We start from the raw sequence: 16,354 nt of genomic DNA, 5'->3' as shown, positions 1-16,354 counted from the left end.
TGGGGCTGGAGAGAGCTCCCTGGTTAAAAGCGCTCATTGCTCTCACAGAGAACCTGAGTTCTTTTTCCAGCCGCCACACGGTGACTCAATAACCATCTGTAACTCCAGTTCCAGGGGGAGCTGAAGCCCTCCTTTGGGGCTTTTTTTTTGGGGGGTGGGGGAGGGAAAATGATAGTGCCCCATGTGTACCAGACTGGCCTCAAACTAGTAGCCTTGGATTTCAGCTCCTCCTGCCTGCATCTCCTGAGGGCTGAGATTATAGGTGTGAACCACCACAGCCAGTTTCCTTGGTGCTAAGGGTGAAACTCAGGGCTTTGTGTTTGCTAGGCAAACCATCCACCAACTGAGCTACATCCCTCCTGGAGACCTGCATCCCTCCTGGAGACCTGCATCCTTCCTGGAGACCTGCATCCCTCATGGAGATCTGCATTCCTCCTGGAGACCTGCATCCCTCAGGGAGACCTACATCCCTCCTGGAGACCTGCATCCCTCATGAAGACCTGCATCCCTCATGGAGATCTGCATTCCTCCTGGAGACCTGCATCCCTCAGGGAGACCTACATCCCTCTTGGAGACCTGCATCCCTCCTGGAGACCGGCTTTATAGCATGACTCTCAGTCCAAAGCCTAACCCTGAACGCAGGCTCTAATTCCAAAGGTCACCTGGGGCCGAAGACATTTGATTTTGAGTCAGGGTCTCACTGTGTAGGCCTGGCTATCCTGGACTCACTATGTAGATCCAATTACCTCCGCCTCCTCAGTTCTGGGATAAGATATTTGTCCTTGATAATACTTTATTGGCACAAACTAATAGAACAAGAAGGGAGGCCAGTCTGACATTTGGAAAGGAAATCTAATTTGGTGCAGAGAGACTGAGAGACATCAATTTTTCTTATTGATGATGCTGTGGGGTCCGAGGCAAGTGCACTACCACTGAGCCACACACCCAGTCCTGCTTCTAATCTTCTGCTACCATAAAGCATGGAACACTAAATAACCTTTTGAAGAAAGCCTGGGAGGATCATTGGGGTTGATGTGGCCAGCAGGGCCACCTCTGATTTCTGTTTTGCATGGTGACTGAACCTATATTTTCCATTCCCCTACCACTGGTGCCCTTGAGTTCAGGAACAGGGTCTATTTTACCTAGGTAGGCCTTGGGGGTGAGAGTGAAGTGAGTGGCAGGAGCATGTTTAGGGTAGTGAGGTGGGGGTGGGGGAGATTCTGACCTCTGACACTCAGAGAGCCAAGAACCAGGCATTGCTAGTGTGCTCAAGATGTTCCCACAGGTGGGCCTGAGGACAGGTGGAAAGGCAACACCCAGGATTGGGGCTACTGCTGGGTGCCTGGGGCCTGCCTCACTTTCCCCTTCTGTGAGAGTCTCCTCTATTTGCAAGGTCAAGTGACAGAAGACACAACACATGCTTAGCTCAGCACTTGGCCAGGGTAACCTGTTCCATGTGCAGGTCGATTGAACCTGGTGGAAGAGCCTCGACCCACTCTAATCCTTTCACCTAGGAATAAACATTGAGTATACATCACTGTCGCCTTCCACCCTACCTTAGGGGTTGTATTTTTTAACAAAAATGTAATCATACTCAAGCTTGTTTTGAATCGTCTTTCATTGCCAGCAAGTGCTCATTAAACATCCTTGGTGTGGATGGCTCTTGTACTTAGTTCATTAACTACGTGCGTTTACTACTTAGTCGCTTCTAATTCCATTTTTTTCTTATTGATGATGCTGTGGGGTCCGAGGCAAGTGCACTACCACTGAGCCACACACCCAGTCCTGCTTCTAATCTTCTGCTACCATAAAGCGTGGAACACGAGCTTCTTGTGCATCCATGTTCTTGGTCACACTCCGGGAACGTGCTGTCCAAACTCCTAAGCGCTACCTTTTTCCATCTTCAGGCCACAGGCAGCTCCAGTACTTCCTCCCGCGGAGGTGTGGCAGGGGACCACCAGGGGGCGAACCTGAGCCGCCGGCGAAGCCAGACTACGCATGCGCACGCCGCTGGGAACACGTGTGGAGGGCGGCGGCGCGGGAGGGGAAAGGTAGGAGTTGAGAGGTGAAGGGGCGGGGAGCTGCGCGGCGCCGGGCGGCCGGGAAGGAGAAGGAGGGCTCCAAACACGGGACCGCGGGCCAGGAGCGCGCAGGCCGCGCTCTGCCGCTTCGTCGCCGCCGCCCGGGAGCTGCCTCGCTGCCACAGGTACTTCAGCGCGTGTCTCCACGGCGCAGCAGGGCCCGGGCTCCGGCCTCGCGCCGCTCGTGCCAGGGAGTTCCGGGATGGGGGCGAGCCCAGGCAAGGGCGCGCGGGCGTGGGCGCTGTCCAGCAGCCCGAGGGAGGCTTCGGGGGACCGCGCCCCCGCCCGGGCCGAGCTGCCTGGGTCGCGACGGGTTCAGGCTCAATGGGCTCAATGGACTGCCTCAGCGCTGGAAACCTGCTTTTGGGGTTGGTTGTCTGGGTTTTCCAGAGTGAGGGTTAGACCCTGTGACTCAATCCATCCCCCCTTCCGAAGATCCGATAGCCAGGCAACATGTGGACTCTGCTGGGCGTGTTCTGTTTCTGGTTCTACGCGTTGCTTGCACTTAAACTTTGCTGGTTTATGTTGCTCGTTGTTTACTTCTAGGTGGGTTTGTTGCCTCAGGGTTATAATGTGATAGCGCAGGGAGCCCCGGGGCCACGCTGCATCGGGGCCACACTGCATCACCGAAAGTTGTGCAGATGGAGGCGATGAAGAGGGTAGTGAGCCCCTGGTAGGGGGTGGGGGGCTCCGGCAGCAATCTCCCCTTGTTTTCCTCATTTACTCATCTCTTATGGTAACAGAGCTGATGATTAAACTTTTATCTGGTGATCTTGCAATAGTTTTTGTGAAGTCGACCTAAGAACAGTCTTTAGTGATGTTATCTTTGTGTGCGTTTGTAGAGTTTGTAGACTGTGCTGCCATCTCAGGGTGTTGTGCTAAAGACTTAAGCTTTTACTAGAGAGTCAGGCTCAAGTGTATCTAGTTAGTGCTGAATGCGTTTCAGGTGTTTCCTGAATGTATCTTTTTGTTTTTGTTTCTTCGAGACAAAGTTTCTCTCTATGTATCCCTGGCTGTCCTGGACTCACTTTGTAGATCACGTTGGCCTCGAACTCCCAGGGATCCACCTGCTTCTGTCTCCCGACTGCTGGGACTTAAAGGAATGCACCACCACACCCGTCCGATTGTATCTTTTAAAGTATGTGTTAATGTATTTCAGATCAAAAGTGTGTGTGTGTTTTGTTTTGTTTTTTAAATATATTTGCAGCCGGGCGTGGTGGCGCACGCTTTTAGTCCCAGCACAAGGGAGGCAGAGGCAGGTGGATCGCCGTGAGTTCGAGGCCAGCCTGGTCTGCAAAGCGAGTCCAGGACAGCCAAGGATACACAGAGAAACCCTGCCTCGAAAAACCGAAAAAGCAAAAACAAAAACAAAAATAGTTTGCAGCGTTTCTGCTTGGCATATGGTCTTTAAAAAAAACATATATACAAGTATAAACATTATTTCTACACTTACTAAATTATTTGGAGATGTAGAACTAGGACATTGGCCTATCACTGAGCAACACCTGTAGCTTTTTATTTTGAATTAGGCTTTGTTGCCCAGGCTGACCACAAAGTTTCATTCTCCTGCCTCAGTTTCCTGACTATGTGGGGAAGCAGATGGGTGTGCCACTGCTCCTGCTCAGCATTCATTCTTTTAGTCGTAAGTTGAAATGGAAGGGCTGGTTTTAACCTTCCATTTGTTCCTGGGAGAAGGGGAGGGGAGGGAGGGAGGGAGGAAAGAGACTGACTTTCTAGAGCTTTCCATTTCCATTTAGCTACTAGCTAGGGAACCCCACCACCAATTTGGATTGTTGTTCTGAGGAGGGTTAAAAAAAAAAACAAAACCAACCAAAATAACCTTGTCCTAATTTGTGGCTAGAACACAGAACCATAAGAATTGTGATTTGCCTGAGGCCGTATGTAAGCTGCCTAACTGTCCAGTTGGGAAAGGAGCCATGCCTGCTGTACAAGTGTATCTGTTTACGTGGGTGGTAAACTTCAGGGTTGCCACAATTCAGCATCGCTTCACGTGAGTGTGTCTTGGAGAGCCTGGAAGACTCTTAGGATCATGTGCTGTTTGCTCACTCTGACTGTGGGTATCCGTTTATTGGCTGTGACAAGTACCGTATGTGTGGCTTTTGTTTTGTTTTTTTGTTTTTGTTTTTCGAGACAGGGTTTCTCTTTGTAGCCCAGGCCATCCTGGACTCACTTTGTAGACCAGGCTGGCCTCGAACTCACAGTGATCTGCCTGCCTCTGCCTCTCGAGTGCTGGGATTAAAGGTGTGTGCCACCATGTCCCGCTGTGTGGCTTTTGTTATCTTTCCCGTCGAACCAGTGTCCAGGGCCATCCAGCTTAGACATGGAGGATCAGGCCTTCAAACCACGTCTTCCAGATCGCCACATGCCCCTGTGGCTTACGACTGCCCTGAGTTTGCTAAAGAAACAAGATCCAGGTGATTTTACCACCTGAGGTGACACTTGTGGGTAGTATTTACTGACTTTTTTTTTTTTTTTTGAGTGCTTATGCTGTTGGGCACTGTGCTAGGGCCCAGAGTTAGCTTATCTCAAGCCCCAAGATGATCGGATGACGCGATAGTGTCGACTCCTTCACGGGTGAGTTCAGGCAGGTTTTCTCACAGGCCACGGGTCACTAGGCAGTTAGGGGCTGTGCCTGCGTGCAAACTTGCTTGCCCGACAGCAGCCGGAGTCTTCCGCAGATGTACCCACTGACTTCATAGTCTCTATTGTTCTGTTAGTGCATGGATGGGGGTGGGGGTGGAGGGAAAGCGGCCGGTGTCACTGAGCCAAGTCCAAGATGGCAGAGTTCAGAAACACAAGGCTCTCATCTCATCCCGCTTCCCACTCGATACTTACGCTTTCCTAATAAAATATATATATATTTTTAATTTGGGAAAATAATACATAACATAAAATTGAAATTTTTAATGAATGAATATAGAGCCGGGGAGATTGACTCTACTCAGTGTTGTGTAGCTGTCCTTACTATTTGAGTGCAGAACTTCTTACTGATGCTACACAGAAGCAGCACCTCATTTCCCCTGTCTTCCAGGCCTGGCAGCGCCTCTCCTACTTTCTGATTCTGTGAGCTTGCTTATGATAAGTTCTCTCATCTGAGGGGAATTGTAATGTATACTCTTTAGATTATTTCATTTTGTGTGTCTGAGTGAGTGTTTTGTTTTTGTGTTTGTATGTGTACCATATGTATGCCTAGTGCCCCCGGGGGTCAGGAGAGGGTGTCAGATCCCTGGGAACTGGAGTTAGGGGTAGTTTGGAAAAACCATTTAGGTGCTGTGAACCAAACCCTAATTCTCTGCAAGAGCAAATACCTTTAACTGCTGAGCCATCTCTCTAGCCCCATATCTTTAAGTTATTTTTAAAAAATTTTACTTTATGTACATTGCAATTTTGCCTGCGTGTATGTTTGTGTGAAGGTGTCAGATCGCCTGGAGCTGGATTACAGACAGTGTGAGCTGCCATGTGGGTGTTGGGAATTGAACCCTGGTCCTTTGGAAAAGTAGCCAGTGCTCTTTAACCACTGAGCCATTTCTCCGGCTTCTATCTTTGAATTCCTTTTTTTTTTTTTTAAAGATTTATTTATTATGTATACAGTGCTCTGTCTGAATGTACACCTGCAAGCCAGAAGAGGGCACCAGATCACATTATAGACGTTTGTGAGCCAGCATGTGGTTGCTGGGAATTGAACTCAAGACCTCTGGAAGAGCAGTTGGTGCTCTTAACCTCTGAGCCATCTCTCCAGCCTCTCTCTCTCTCTCTTTTTTTTCCTTTAAGATTTATTTATTTATTTATTTAATGCATATCCATGCTCTGCCTGCATGTATACCTACAGGCCAGAAGAGGGCATCAGATCCCAGTATAGATGGTTGTGAGCAACCATGTGGTTGCTGGGAATTGAACTCAAGACCTCTAGAAGAATAGACAGTGCTTTTAACCACTGAGCCATCACTCTAGCTCCTGTCTTTGAATTCTTACTTTTAGTTCATTGTATATATTCTGCATGTTCATTTGTATATACAGTTGTCCCTCGATATCCTAGGGAGATTGGTCCCAGAATGCCCTTTAGGCACTAAAATCTGTGGGTTTTTGACAGTTTTCTAGAACTAGCATGTAACTGGGGCTGGAGCCATGGCTCAGTGATTAAGAGCACTGGTTGCTCTTCCAGAGGACCCAGGTTGAGTTCCTAGCAATCACATGGCAGCTCACAGCCATCTGTGACTCCAGTTCCAGGGGACCTGACACTCTTACACCAGTGCACATAAAATAAGTGAAATAGCATGTAATTTGTATATGACCTGCCTAAATCCTTTCTTATACTTTAAACCATCTGTAGGTTATTTGTCACACTTAGCATAAATGAGATTTCTTTGCACATTTTTATATGTATTTAGTTGTAAGGTTTACTTGTTTTTTGTTTTTTGTTTTTTTGTTCTTTTGAGACAGGGTCTCTCTCTATAGCTTGGCTGTCCTGGACTCACTTTGTAGACCAGGCTGGCCTTGAACTCACAACTGTCCACCTGCCTCTGCCTCCCGAGTGCTGGGACTAAAGGTGTGTGCCACCATGCCCAGCAGAGGTTTACTTATTTCTATGTATATGGGTGTTCTGCCTGTATTTGTGTCTGTGCACCACATAACTCATACACAGGAGCAAAGGGGCGGTCAGATGTTTTGGAACTGGAGTTCCAGATGGCTGTGAGTTGTCATGTGAGTGCTGGAAACAGACCTCGGTCCTCTGAAAGAGTAACCAGTGCTCTTAACTGCTGAGCTGCGTCGCCACCCCCTAGGTTTCTTTATATTATTTTTAACTACACGTAGGTGTCTGTGTCTGTGTGTGGGCATGTTCTCACAGTGCAGAGGCTCGAGGAGGTGAGAGGCTGGAGCTGGGGTTGCAGGAGCTTGTGAGCTGTCTAATGTGAGTGCTGGAAACTCAGCTCAGGTCCTCTGCAAGAGCAGTGCACAAGAGCAGTGCACAAGAGCAGTGCACAAGAGCAGTGCACAAGAGCGGTGCACAAGAGCAGTGCACAAGAGCGCTGCACAAGAGCGGTGCACAAGAGCGGTGCACAAGAGCGGTGCACAAGAGCAGTGCACACTCTCCTGAGATAGTTCTGCAGCCCTGCTTATGAATTGTGTTAATTTCTCTTGTTGGGTCATAAAGGTTCTTTATACATTCTAGATGTTAATCTTCTGTCAGGTAAACGATATGCAGATATTTCCCTCCCCCCATCTTTCTGGCTGTCCTATGTTCTTGAAGAGGACCTGAGTTTGATTGCAACACCCACAGAGTGGTTCATAACTGCCTGTGACTCTAGCTCCGGGGAATCCAGCAACCTCTTCCAGACAGATTCCACAGCTCCTGAATTCATATGTCTCCTACATAGTCACAGTTGAAAATAAAAGCAAAGTTTTGTTTTGTTTTTCGGTACAGGGTTCCTTTGTTTAGCTCTGGCTGTCATGGGATTTGCTCTGTAGACCAGGCTGGTCTTGAACTCAGGGATCTGCCTGTCTGTGCCTCCTGAGTGCTGGGATTAAAGGCATGTGCTATCACGCCCGACATCAAAAGTAAATCTTAAAAAGAAAATTTATAAGCCGGGTGAAGTTTATGTGTTGGTGGAATGGAGACTAGGAAATAAATTATAGATATATTGCATTTTGGGATATGTCTTCGTATTTAGCCCACCAGCACACCACTCTTTCTTTGCCTCCTAGTGTTTAGAAGAAGGGGTTGAGATACAGCTCAGCAGCTGGTGGTGGTGGCGCACGCCTTTAATCCCAGCACTCAGGAGGCAGAGACAGATGGATCCCCATGAGTTTGAGGACAGCCTGGTCTACAAAGTGAGTCCAGGATAGCCAAGGCTACACAGAGAAACCCTGTCTTGGAAAAAAAAAAACATAAAGATATGACCACTGCCTGTAAGTCCAGTCTTGCAAGCCGAGACAAGGCTAGGAAGACAAGCTATGTTGGCAAGCTCTGATTTTTGACTAAGGGACGCTGGCTCAGTGAATAAGGTGGAGGATAGATTGAGGATGATTGGCAGCTACAGGCTTCCATATGTACATCCATCCTTACACTTGTGCTTACACACATACAAAAACATGCATACACACATGAACACCACACATATGAAAAATGGAAAAAGAAAAAGACAGTTTTGAAGCCTGGTTTGGGCTTAGCAGAGAATAGGATGGGAAACATAGGGCAGATGGGCAAGAAAGTTGCAGGGATCGAGTGTCCTCTGAAGGGTGTTATTGGAAGGGGCCACTGGACTCTGCAGCTGTTGTGCTGAGAGCTTTGAGGATGCCCAGACTCTGGCCCCTAGATAAGGGCTGCCAGGTGAGCTGCTTCTTGTGGCTTTCTTCAGTGTCACTCTCTACCCAGAGCCAGCTCTTTGCACTCATTGTGGTTGGAGTGCAGCCATCTTCCGTCCGCACAGCATTTGCAGTAGGGAATCTTGAGGTAGTAGAGATAGAGCAAAGGCTTATCACACCTTCTGTTTTAGGGATTAGGTTTTGGCATCTTTCATCAGAGCACGTTACCCGCAGGAAATCAGGCAAGAGGCCCCCCGTTAGTGGACTTGATAGGAGTGCAGGTCTTGCTTCTGCTAGCACCTGCCGAGGGGTTTTATCTATTGTAAGGAGGCCCATAAGGGCTGGGCTGGTGGTTTTCCTAGCTTTAAAAATAGATTCTCTGGCCAGGAGGTGGTGGCGCCCGCCTTTAATCCCAGCACTGGGGAGGCAGAGGCAGGTGGATCTCTGTGAGTTCAAGGCCAGCCTGGTCTACAAAGCAAGTTCAGAACAGCCAAGTATACAAAGAGAAAACCTGTCTCCAACAACAACAACAACAACAATAACAACAACAACAAGATTCTCTGGGAGCTGGAGTGATGGCTCAGTGTTTAAGAGCACTTGCTGCTCTCGTAGAGGACCAAAGTTCGGGTCTCAGTGTCCACATCAGACAGTTCACAACCACTTGTAACTCCAGTTCCAGGAAGTGGGCACCGTACCTCCTCCTTTGATTCTTGGCCATCTGAATACATGTCTTCACACACACACACATACATTTAATAAAACATTTAAAAAGTAAAATATGTCTTCAAGCTAACAGTGATGACTCAGTTAATTCATTTTACTAGTACTTCTTGACAAGATCACAAAGGAATAAAAATGCACCCTTTGTTGTTGTTACTTGATTGTGAAGATGTGTGTGTGTCTGTGACAGCCATCACAGTCAGGGAGTACAGTTAGTTCTTCCTTTAATGGAGGTGTTGCTGTGCCATCTCGGCAGTGACGACAGTGTGGCGGAAACCATCCTCCTTAGTGCTTGTGCTTCAGCCTCTGAAATCCACTTTATTCATTAGCTGAAATGAAAGGAAATTCCTTTCTATTTTCAGTACATTTAGCTTGGTCTGCTGAAAATTCCTCTAGATTATTTGGCTGACTTTGATGCTTAGAGAACCTAAGTTTCCTGCCCTGGACATTGCTACTTTGCAAAATAACTTTAAGCAAAAAAACAACTTTTTTCTTCCTGAAGATGAATTGTTTGCACTGGTGGACTAGTTTAGCTCAGTGGAAAGAGCTGCAGTGACTTTCCATCCTGGTCCAAAAGAGGCACCAGGTGCACCCAGGGAACACGAGGCGACTCACCCGTGACCTCCTCCCTCGAGGGACTGTAGTCAAGAAAGGGCGCCGAGAGTCTCTAAATGAACACAGAGCTGGAGATGATACAGCCGCAGAAGCTCAGCGGGAGGCTGCTGCGCCTACAGGAAAGCTTCCTTTATTATTTTTAAATTTTAGCTCTTGTAATGCAGAACTTTATTTACAGAACACAAAATTCAAGAGTTGTAACAGTGTGCCCAGGGAAGTTCCTTGTAGCTGTGCCTGTTACAGAGCTTCTCCCTAGTGACAGTGTGCTCTTCCCTGTGCATTCAGGGGTATTTATGCACATACAGACACATACAGAGAACTCTCTTTTTTTTTTTTTTGGAGATAGACTGTTTCTATGTAGCTTTGGCTGGCCTGAAACTCACTGTGTAGACCCGGCTGGCCTCGATCTCACAGAGATCACTTATCTCTGCCTTTGCAAGTACTGGAATTAAAGGTGTACAACACCATGGCTTGGCTTCCTTCTATCTTTAAGGTGTGTTCTGGGGATCAAGCTGAGGCCATCAGGCAAGTGCCACTGAGCCATCTTCCTAGCCCTTGTCTTGTAATTTATCCTTAGATTTATATTTTAAATTGTCATTAAGTATTTTACATATTTTTACCATTACATTTGTTAATATATTTGGGGTTTGTTGTAGTGTGAAGTATATTTTTTTTTCCAGATGTGTACCTATTTGTGGAATGTCTGTTGCTGAACAACAAGTCATCATTGAATTGCTTAAGATTTCTCCTTATCCCCAGGTTCAATTCCCAGCACCCACTTGACAGCTCACCACTGTCTGTAACTCCATTTCCAAGGGATCTCTGACATGCATGTAGGCAAAACACCAGTGCAAATAAAATAAAAATAAATCATAAAAAATGATTTCTCCTTATGCTTGTAGCTCTGTTGATAGCCTTTTGCTCTGTTACAGAACTCTGGATATTTATGTGTTAGTGCCCACTTTTAATACTCTATAATATATTTTGATCTTTGGTAAACTTAGTTGCACATACATGCAGACAAAGCACCCATACACATAAAATTAAGTGAATCTAAAAAATGTTTTAAAAAAGTAAGGCCTATATATATATTTTTTGTTTGTTTTATTTTTGTTTTTTGAGACAGATTTCCCTCTGTAGCCATGGCTGTCCTAGAACTTGCTCTGTAGACCAGGCTGGCCTGGAACTCAGAGATCCACCTGCCTCTGCCTCCCAAATGCTGAGATTAAAGGCATGTGGACTATGTTATATTTTTAGGTTAATGTAGGAAGAATACTTTCTTTTGAGATAGTGTCTCACTATGCAGTGCTGGCTGACCCAGAATTTTATGTGTAGATGAGGCTGGCCTCCACCCAAGTCTGTGGAGCTGGGACTAAAAGTGTGCACCACCACACCCAGTATGTGATGTTATTACGATACCAATCCTTATTGTGAACATGACTTTTCTCTTTAAGTCTTTCGTGCTTCTTAGAGTTTGAAAGAACTTTATTTCTCTTATCTTTTTGTTTTGCTTTTTTAATACTTTGAATTGTTTATATCTTCTGCTTCTTGTGATAGATATGAAAGCATAGGTTTCTTTTTAAACTTTGCAGATTTATCTTGTGTGTGTGTGCGCGCTCTCACATGTGCTGCCTCTGCTGTGTGTAGGTCAGAGGACAGTTTATCCTTTCCACCCAGTGAGTTCTGGAAGCCAACTCAGGTCATCGGGCTCAGTGGCAAGCGCCCTTACCTGCTCAACCATCTTGCCAGCCCTGGCACAGATTCCCTACATGTTGTTTTTCACGGAACTATGTGATTCTTTTACTAAATGTAAAATAATTTTCAGTTGATTTTATTGGATTTTCTAGAGATATGATAATATCTGCAAAAATGTTGATTTCACCATTCCTTTTCAGTTACATAATTAGGAAAGGGTTAGTTTTGTGTGTCAGTTTGATTGGAGTGAGACAGGCACCTAGATTAGTAGAACACCTCTGTTTGTGTCTGTGAGGTTTATTTCTAGAGAGGATTAACTTGGGTTGGCCTGATTAGGCAGCTCCACCAAATAGTGCCTGGACTGAGTAAAAGGAGGGAAAGGAGCAAGTTCGCCACTGTAGGCGTGCTCCAGAGAAACCCTGTCTCGAACCCCCCCAAATAAACAAATAAACAAACAAATAAAAGAGAAACCTTGTCTCGAACCCCCCCAAATAAACAAATAAACAAACAAATAAAAGTTTGGAGAGCTGGGAATGGTGGTGCATGCCTTTAATCCCAGAGGCAGGTGGATCCCTGAGTTTGAGGGCAACCTGCTCTACATAGTGAGTTCCAGCCACAGCTATTCAGAGAAACTGTCTCAAAAAACAACAACAACAACAAAAGGGGGTGGTGGTGGTGCTGGAGCTGTGGACTAGGGAGACCCTACAGTAGTCTGTAGAACTTGGCAGGTGAGTCTGGTAGGCGCGTAGATGAGATAGAAACATGGCCAGTAAGGACCAGGCTGGGAGGAAGAACCTACTGTAATTAGACTAGAAGGCGTTTATGCTGTATCCCAGCAGAAAATTTGTCTACAGTCTGGTTAGGCCTGGTACAGGCTTGTAGTCTCATCTCCTGATGAAGGCTGAGGCAGGAGGATGGCAGATTCATTACCTGCCAAGGCAGCTTACTGAGGACTTTAATCTCAGCACTCAGGAGGCAGATGCAGGGAGATAGCTGAGTTTTGAGGCCAACTTGGTCTACAAAGTGAGCTCCATCCAGGACAGCCAGGCCTACATAGAGAAACCTTGTCTCAAAACAAACAACTCAAAAATCTCACAAAAACCACAAGAAAAACCAAAACAACAAAAAAGGAAAGCTTGAAAGACCAAGGAAGGTGTGTCAGGATCAGGATCCCCTTGGGTGACCTTGAGAGTGGGGTGATTACAGCAGTGATGCAATGGGGACCCCAGGAAGTCAGAGATGCCAAGAGCCTGGAAATTTTCCCAAAGGAAAGACCTGGGAGTGAGCAGAGCCAGCCTGAGAGAGAGCCTGCATGCAGAAGCAGGTTGTTTTTCAGAGCCAGATTACATCCTGGTTTAAAGCTACAGGGTTTGATATTTGGCCTTCCTCCTTTTCTTTTTTTCTTTTTTTTCTTTTCTTCTTCTTCTTCTTTTTTTTTTTTTTTGTTTTTTTTTTGTTTTTGTTTTTTGAGATAGGGTTTCTCTGTGTAGCCTTGGCTGTCCTAGACTCAATTTGTAGACCAGGCTGGCCTCGAACTCACAGCGATCCACCAGCCTCTGCCTCCGAGTGCTGGGATTAAAGGCGTGCACCACCATGCCCGGCCCCTTCCTCCTTTTCTTTTTTCCTTTTTTGTTTTTGTTTTTTTCGAGACACGGTTTCTCTGTGTAGCCTTGGCTGTCCTAGACTCACTTTGTAGACCAGGCTGGCCTCGAACTCACAGCGATCTGAGTGCCTCTGCCTCCCAAGTGCTGGGATTAAAGGTGTGTGCCACCACGCCCGGCTGTCCTCCTTTTATATACTATAGTTTTTCCCTTTTAGAATGGGGATGTTGGGGCTGGGGGGTGGTTCAGTAGTTACTGTATTTTTCAGACCAAAAGTGGGGTGGGGGGGGTTGGAATTAGAGTGCACCTTATGGTCCAATTGCTGTTTTTACTGTTTTTCTTATTTCACTGCTCTAAACACTGGGTGGGTCAGATGGTCAAGTGTGTTTTATAGTCCAAAAAATATAGTAGGAGTACTACTCGTTTTTGCATAGAATGCAGTTCCCATCCTAGCCACTCAGATGGTGGCTCATAACCATCTATAGCTCCAGTTCTAGGGGATCTGACAACCAAAGGCACTAGGAACACTTGTGGTGAGAGACAAACATGCAAGAAGAACACTCATATAAAACAATAAGTAAATCTAAAATACCTATTAAATTAGAACGGGAATGTTTACTCCTGTGTGTGTGTGTGTGTGTGTGTGTGTGTGTAGCATATAACCCCCCCTCCTCCCTTCCACCAAGGATATGTGTTGAGTGTCAGGACAGGCTTTGAACTTGGCTTTTTGTGTATCTTGGTTTGTAGCCAATTGTGGCCACAGAGTCTAGTTCAGGGCAATCTAGAACGGAGCCTCCGTCTCAGTCTTCCCAGTGCTTGATTATAAGCATGTGCCGCCACATGTGAAGTGTTAGAACAGTAAAGACTGGCTACAGCTGAAACGCATTTTGGATTATAAGATGCACACGAGCCTTTTGGAGGCCGGGAACGGGCTTTGGTGGGACAGGAGATATGTTTGTTTGGGTATCAGATTGACAGTAGTTAACCTTGGTATAGTTAATTGTTATTCCTAACTTGATTGAATTAAGAAGCATCAGCATGTGTAGTAAAGTACACAGGTGGGGTAGTCTGTAAGGGTTTTCCAGAGTGGATTGACTGCGAGGTGGGGGAGATCTGCCCTAAAGGGAGGGTACCATCCTATAGGCTGGGGCCCAGTGGTGTGAAAGGAAAAAGGACAAAGCCTGGAGTGCATGTATTTTCTCTGCTTCCTGGTTGTGGTGATGTGAGCTGTTTTGCTCAGGCGTACCCTTCCTGCAGTGGGGGCCAGAATCCCTGAAACTGTTGTTTTTCTCAGGTATTTGTCATAGGGGCAGAAAGGGTGACCAATACACTGTTTCTTTCTCTTATGTAACTGTGATGGCTAAGACTCCACAACAGCAGTAGATAACGATGAGTAAGTGAACATCCTTGTTTGGCTCCTGACTTAGTGGGTGTTCTTCTATTAATAGTGTGCTCCATTAGGAGTGACTTTAGCTTTGGGTTGAGAAAAATATAGTTATGTTCTTGAAGTCTGTGTTATGTGTATATGTTTACGTATGTATATATGTAAATCAAATATAAATATTTCTTAACCTTCTATTTATATTACTACTATTTTTGTCTATCTACCTATCTATCTATCTATCCATCTGTCTTTTTATTTTTTTGTTTTTTGAAACAGGGTCTCTCTGTAGCCCTATACTCACTTTGTACACCAGGCTGGCCTTGAACTCACAGAGCTACCTGCCTCTGCCTCCCAAGTGCTATTAAAGATGTGTGCCACCACCGCTTGGCCTATTTATTTTTTGGGACAAGGCCTCACTCTGGCCCTGGAACTCACTATATAGAGCAGGCTGACCTCCAGCTTACGAAAGTCCTCCTGCCTCTGCCTCCTGAGCACTAGGCTCAGAGGGTGCGTTACCATGCCCAGCCGCTCACTCACTCACTCACTCACTCACTCACTCATTCATTTTGAGACAGGGTTTCTCTGTGTAGCCTTGGCTATCCTGGACTCCCTTTGTAGACCAGGCTGGCCTCAGACTCACAAAAATCTGCCTCTACTTGGATTACAGGTGTGTGCCACCGTGCCCGGCTCAGCCATTTAAAAAAAAAAAAAAAAAGCCAGTTATTTTTACTCGAAACAAAGAAAGTAGGGTTCTCAGTACATTTTGACCATATAATAAAAAAGTGTGACCTCAGACATACAGACAGTAGACAGCCATTTAAAGCTCTTGTACAAGCAGTGACTGATATTAACAGATCTTTAATTTTGGAAGCTGTTCCTATTGGTATAGATGGAAGATGAAGCAGATACAGGTGCAAATATAGTCAGCAAAATTAGTAGCCATTAGGATTGTGCCACCGCCTGGCTGGCACATGTCTTTCATCCCAGCACTTGAAGGCAAAGGCAGGTGGATCTCTGTGAGTTCGAGGCCAGCCTGCTCTACAAAACAAGTCCAGGAAAAAAAAGCCAAAGACAAACAAGCAAATAAACAAACAAAAAAACAAGGTGAAGGGGATTTGTGACAGACAGAATGGATGAAGCACTCCCTTTATTAGTTTGTCTATTTAATTTATTGTAGTTCACATGTGTGTATGTTATGTGTTATGTGTGACATTAAGTGTGTGTGTAGGTCAGGAAACAGTGTTTGGCAGCTGGTTCTCTCCTTCCACAGAGGGTTCTGAGGATAGAACTCAGTCAAGCTTGTATGGCAAGCATTTTTACCCACCCAGCCATCTCACTGGCCCAGAAGTGTTCCTTTTTCTTTCTTCCTTCCTTTCTTTCTTTCTTTCTTTTTTTTTTTTTAACACAGGGTTTCTCTGTGTATCCTTGGCTGTCCTAGACTCACTAGTAGACCAGGCTGGCCTCGAACTCACAGCGATCTGTCTGCCTCTGCCTTCCAAGTGCTGGGATTAAAGGCGTGTGCCACCACGCCCAGCTCTTTTTTTTTTTTTTTTTTTTTTAAAGACAGGTTCACACATAGCCCAGGCTGGCCTCAAACTCAGCATGAAACTGAGGCTGGCTTTGAACCCCTGATCCTCTTTCTTTTTTTTTTGGTTTTTCGAGACAGAGTCTCTCTGTGTAGTCTTGGCTGTCCTAGACTCACTTTGTAGTCTAGGCTGGCCTCGAACCCCCAGCGATCCGCCTGCCTCTGCCTCCCGAGTGCTGGGATTAAAGGCGTGTGCCACCACACCCGGCCCGATCCTCTTTCTACGTTTGAAATGTTGGGGTTATAGCTGTACACTACCGAACACAGGAAGCTTTTATTGTACCAAGAACTGTTCTAGGCACTGGTGTATAGTCATGGACAAGGAATCTGTTTATAGCCTTATCGAGGC

General features: G+C 46.1%; 1 protein-coding gene across 2 annotated transcripts in view; it reads left to right on the top strand.

The window, feature by feature from the left end:
- Window positions 1-2,039: 2,039 nt before the first annotated feature.
- Window positions 2,040-16,354, top strand: part of SCAP (SREBF chaperone) — a 59,913-nt gene continuing 45,598 nt past the window's right edge. Inside the window, exon 1 of one of the 2 annotated variants that reach the window (XM_084752593.1) lies at window positions 2,040-2,206. The gene's annotated coding sequence lies outside the window, so the exon portion shown is untranslated. The remainder of the gene's footprint in view (window positions 2,207-16,354) is intronic. The other variant, XM_084752594.1, reaches the window with a different exon arrangement.

The sequence above is a fragment of the Acomys minous genome, assembly GCF_964271855.1.
Source record: "Acomys minous genome assembly, chromosome: 13".
NCBI lineage: Eukaryota > Metazoa > Chordata > Mammalia > Rodentia > Muridae > Acomys > Acomys minous.
This window is presented reverse-complemented; position numbering and strand designations above follow the sequence as displayed.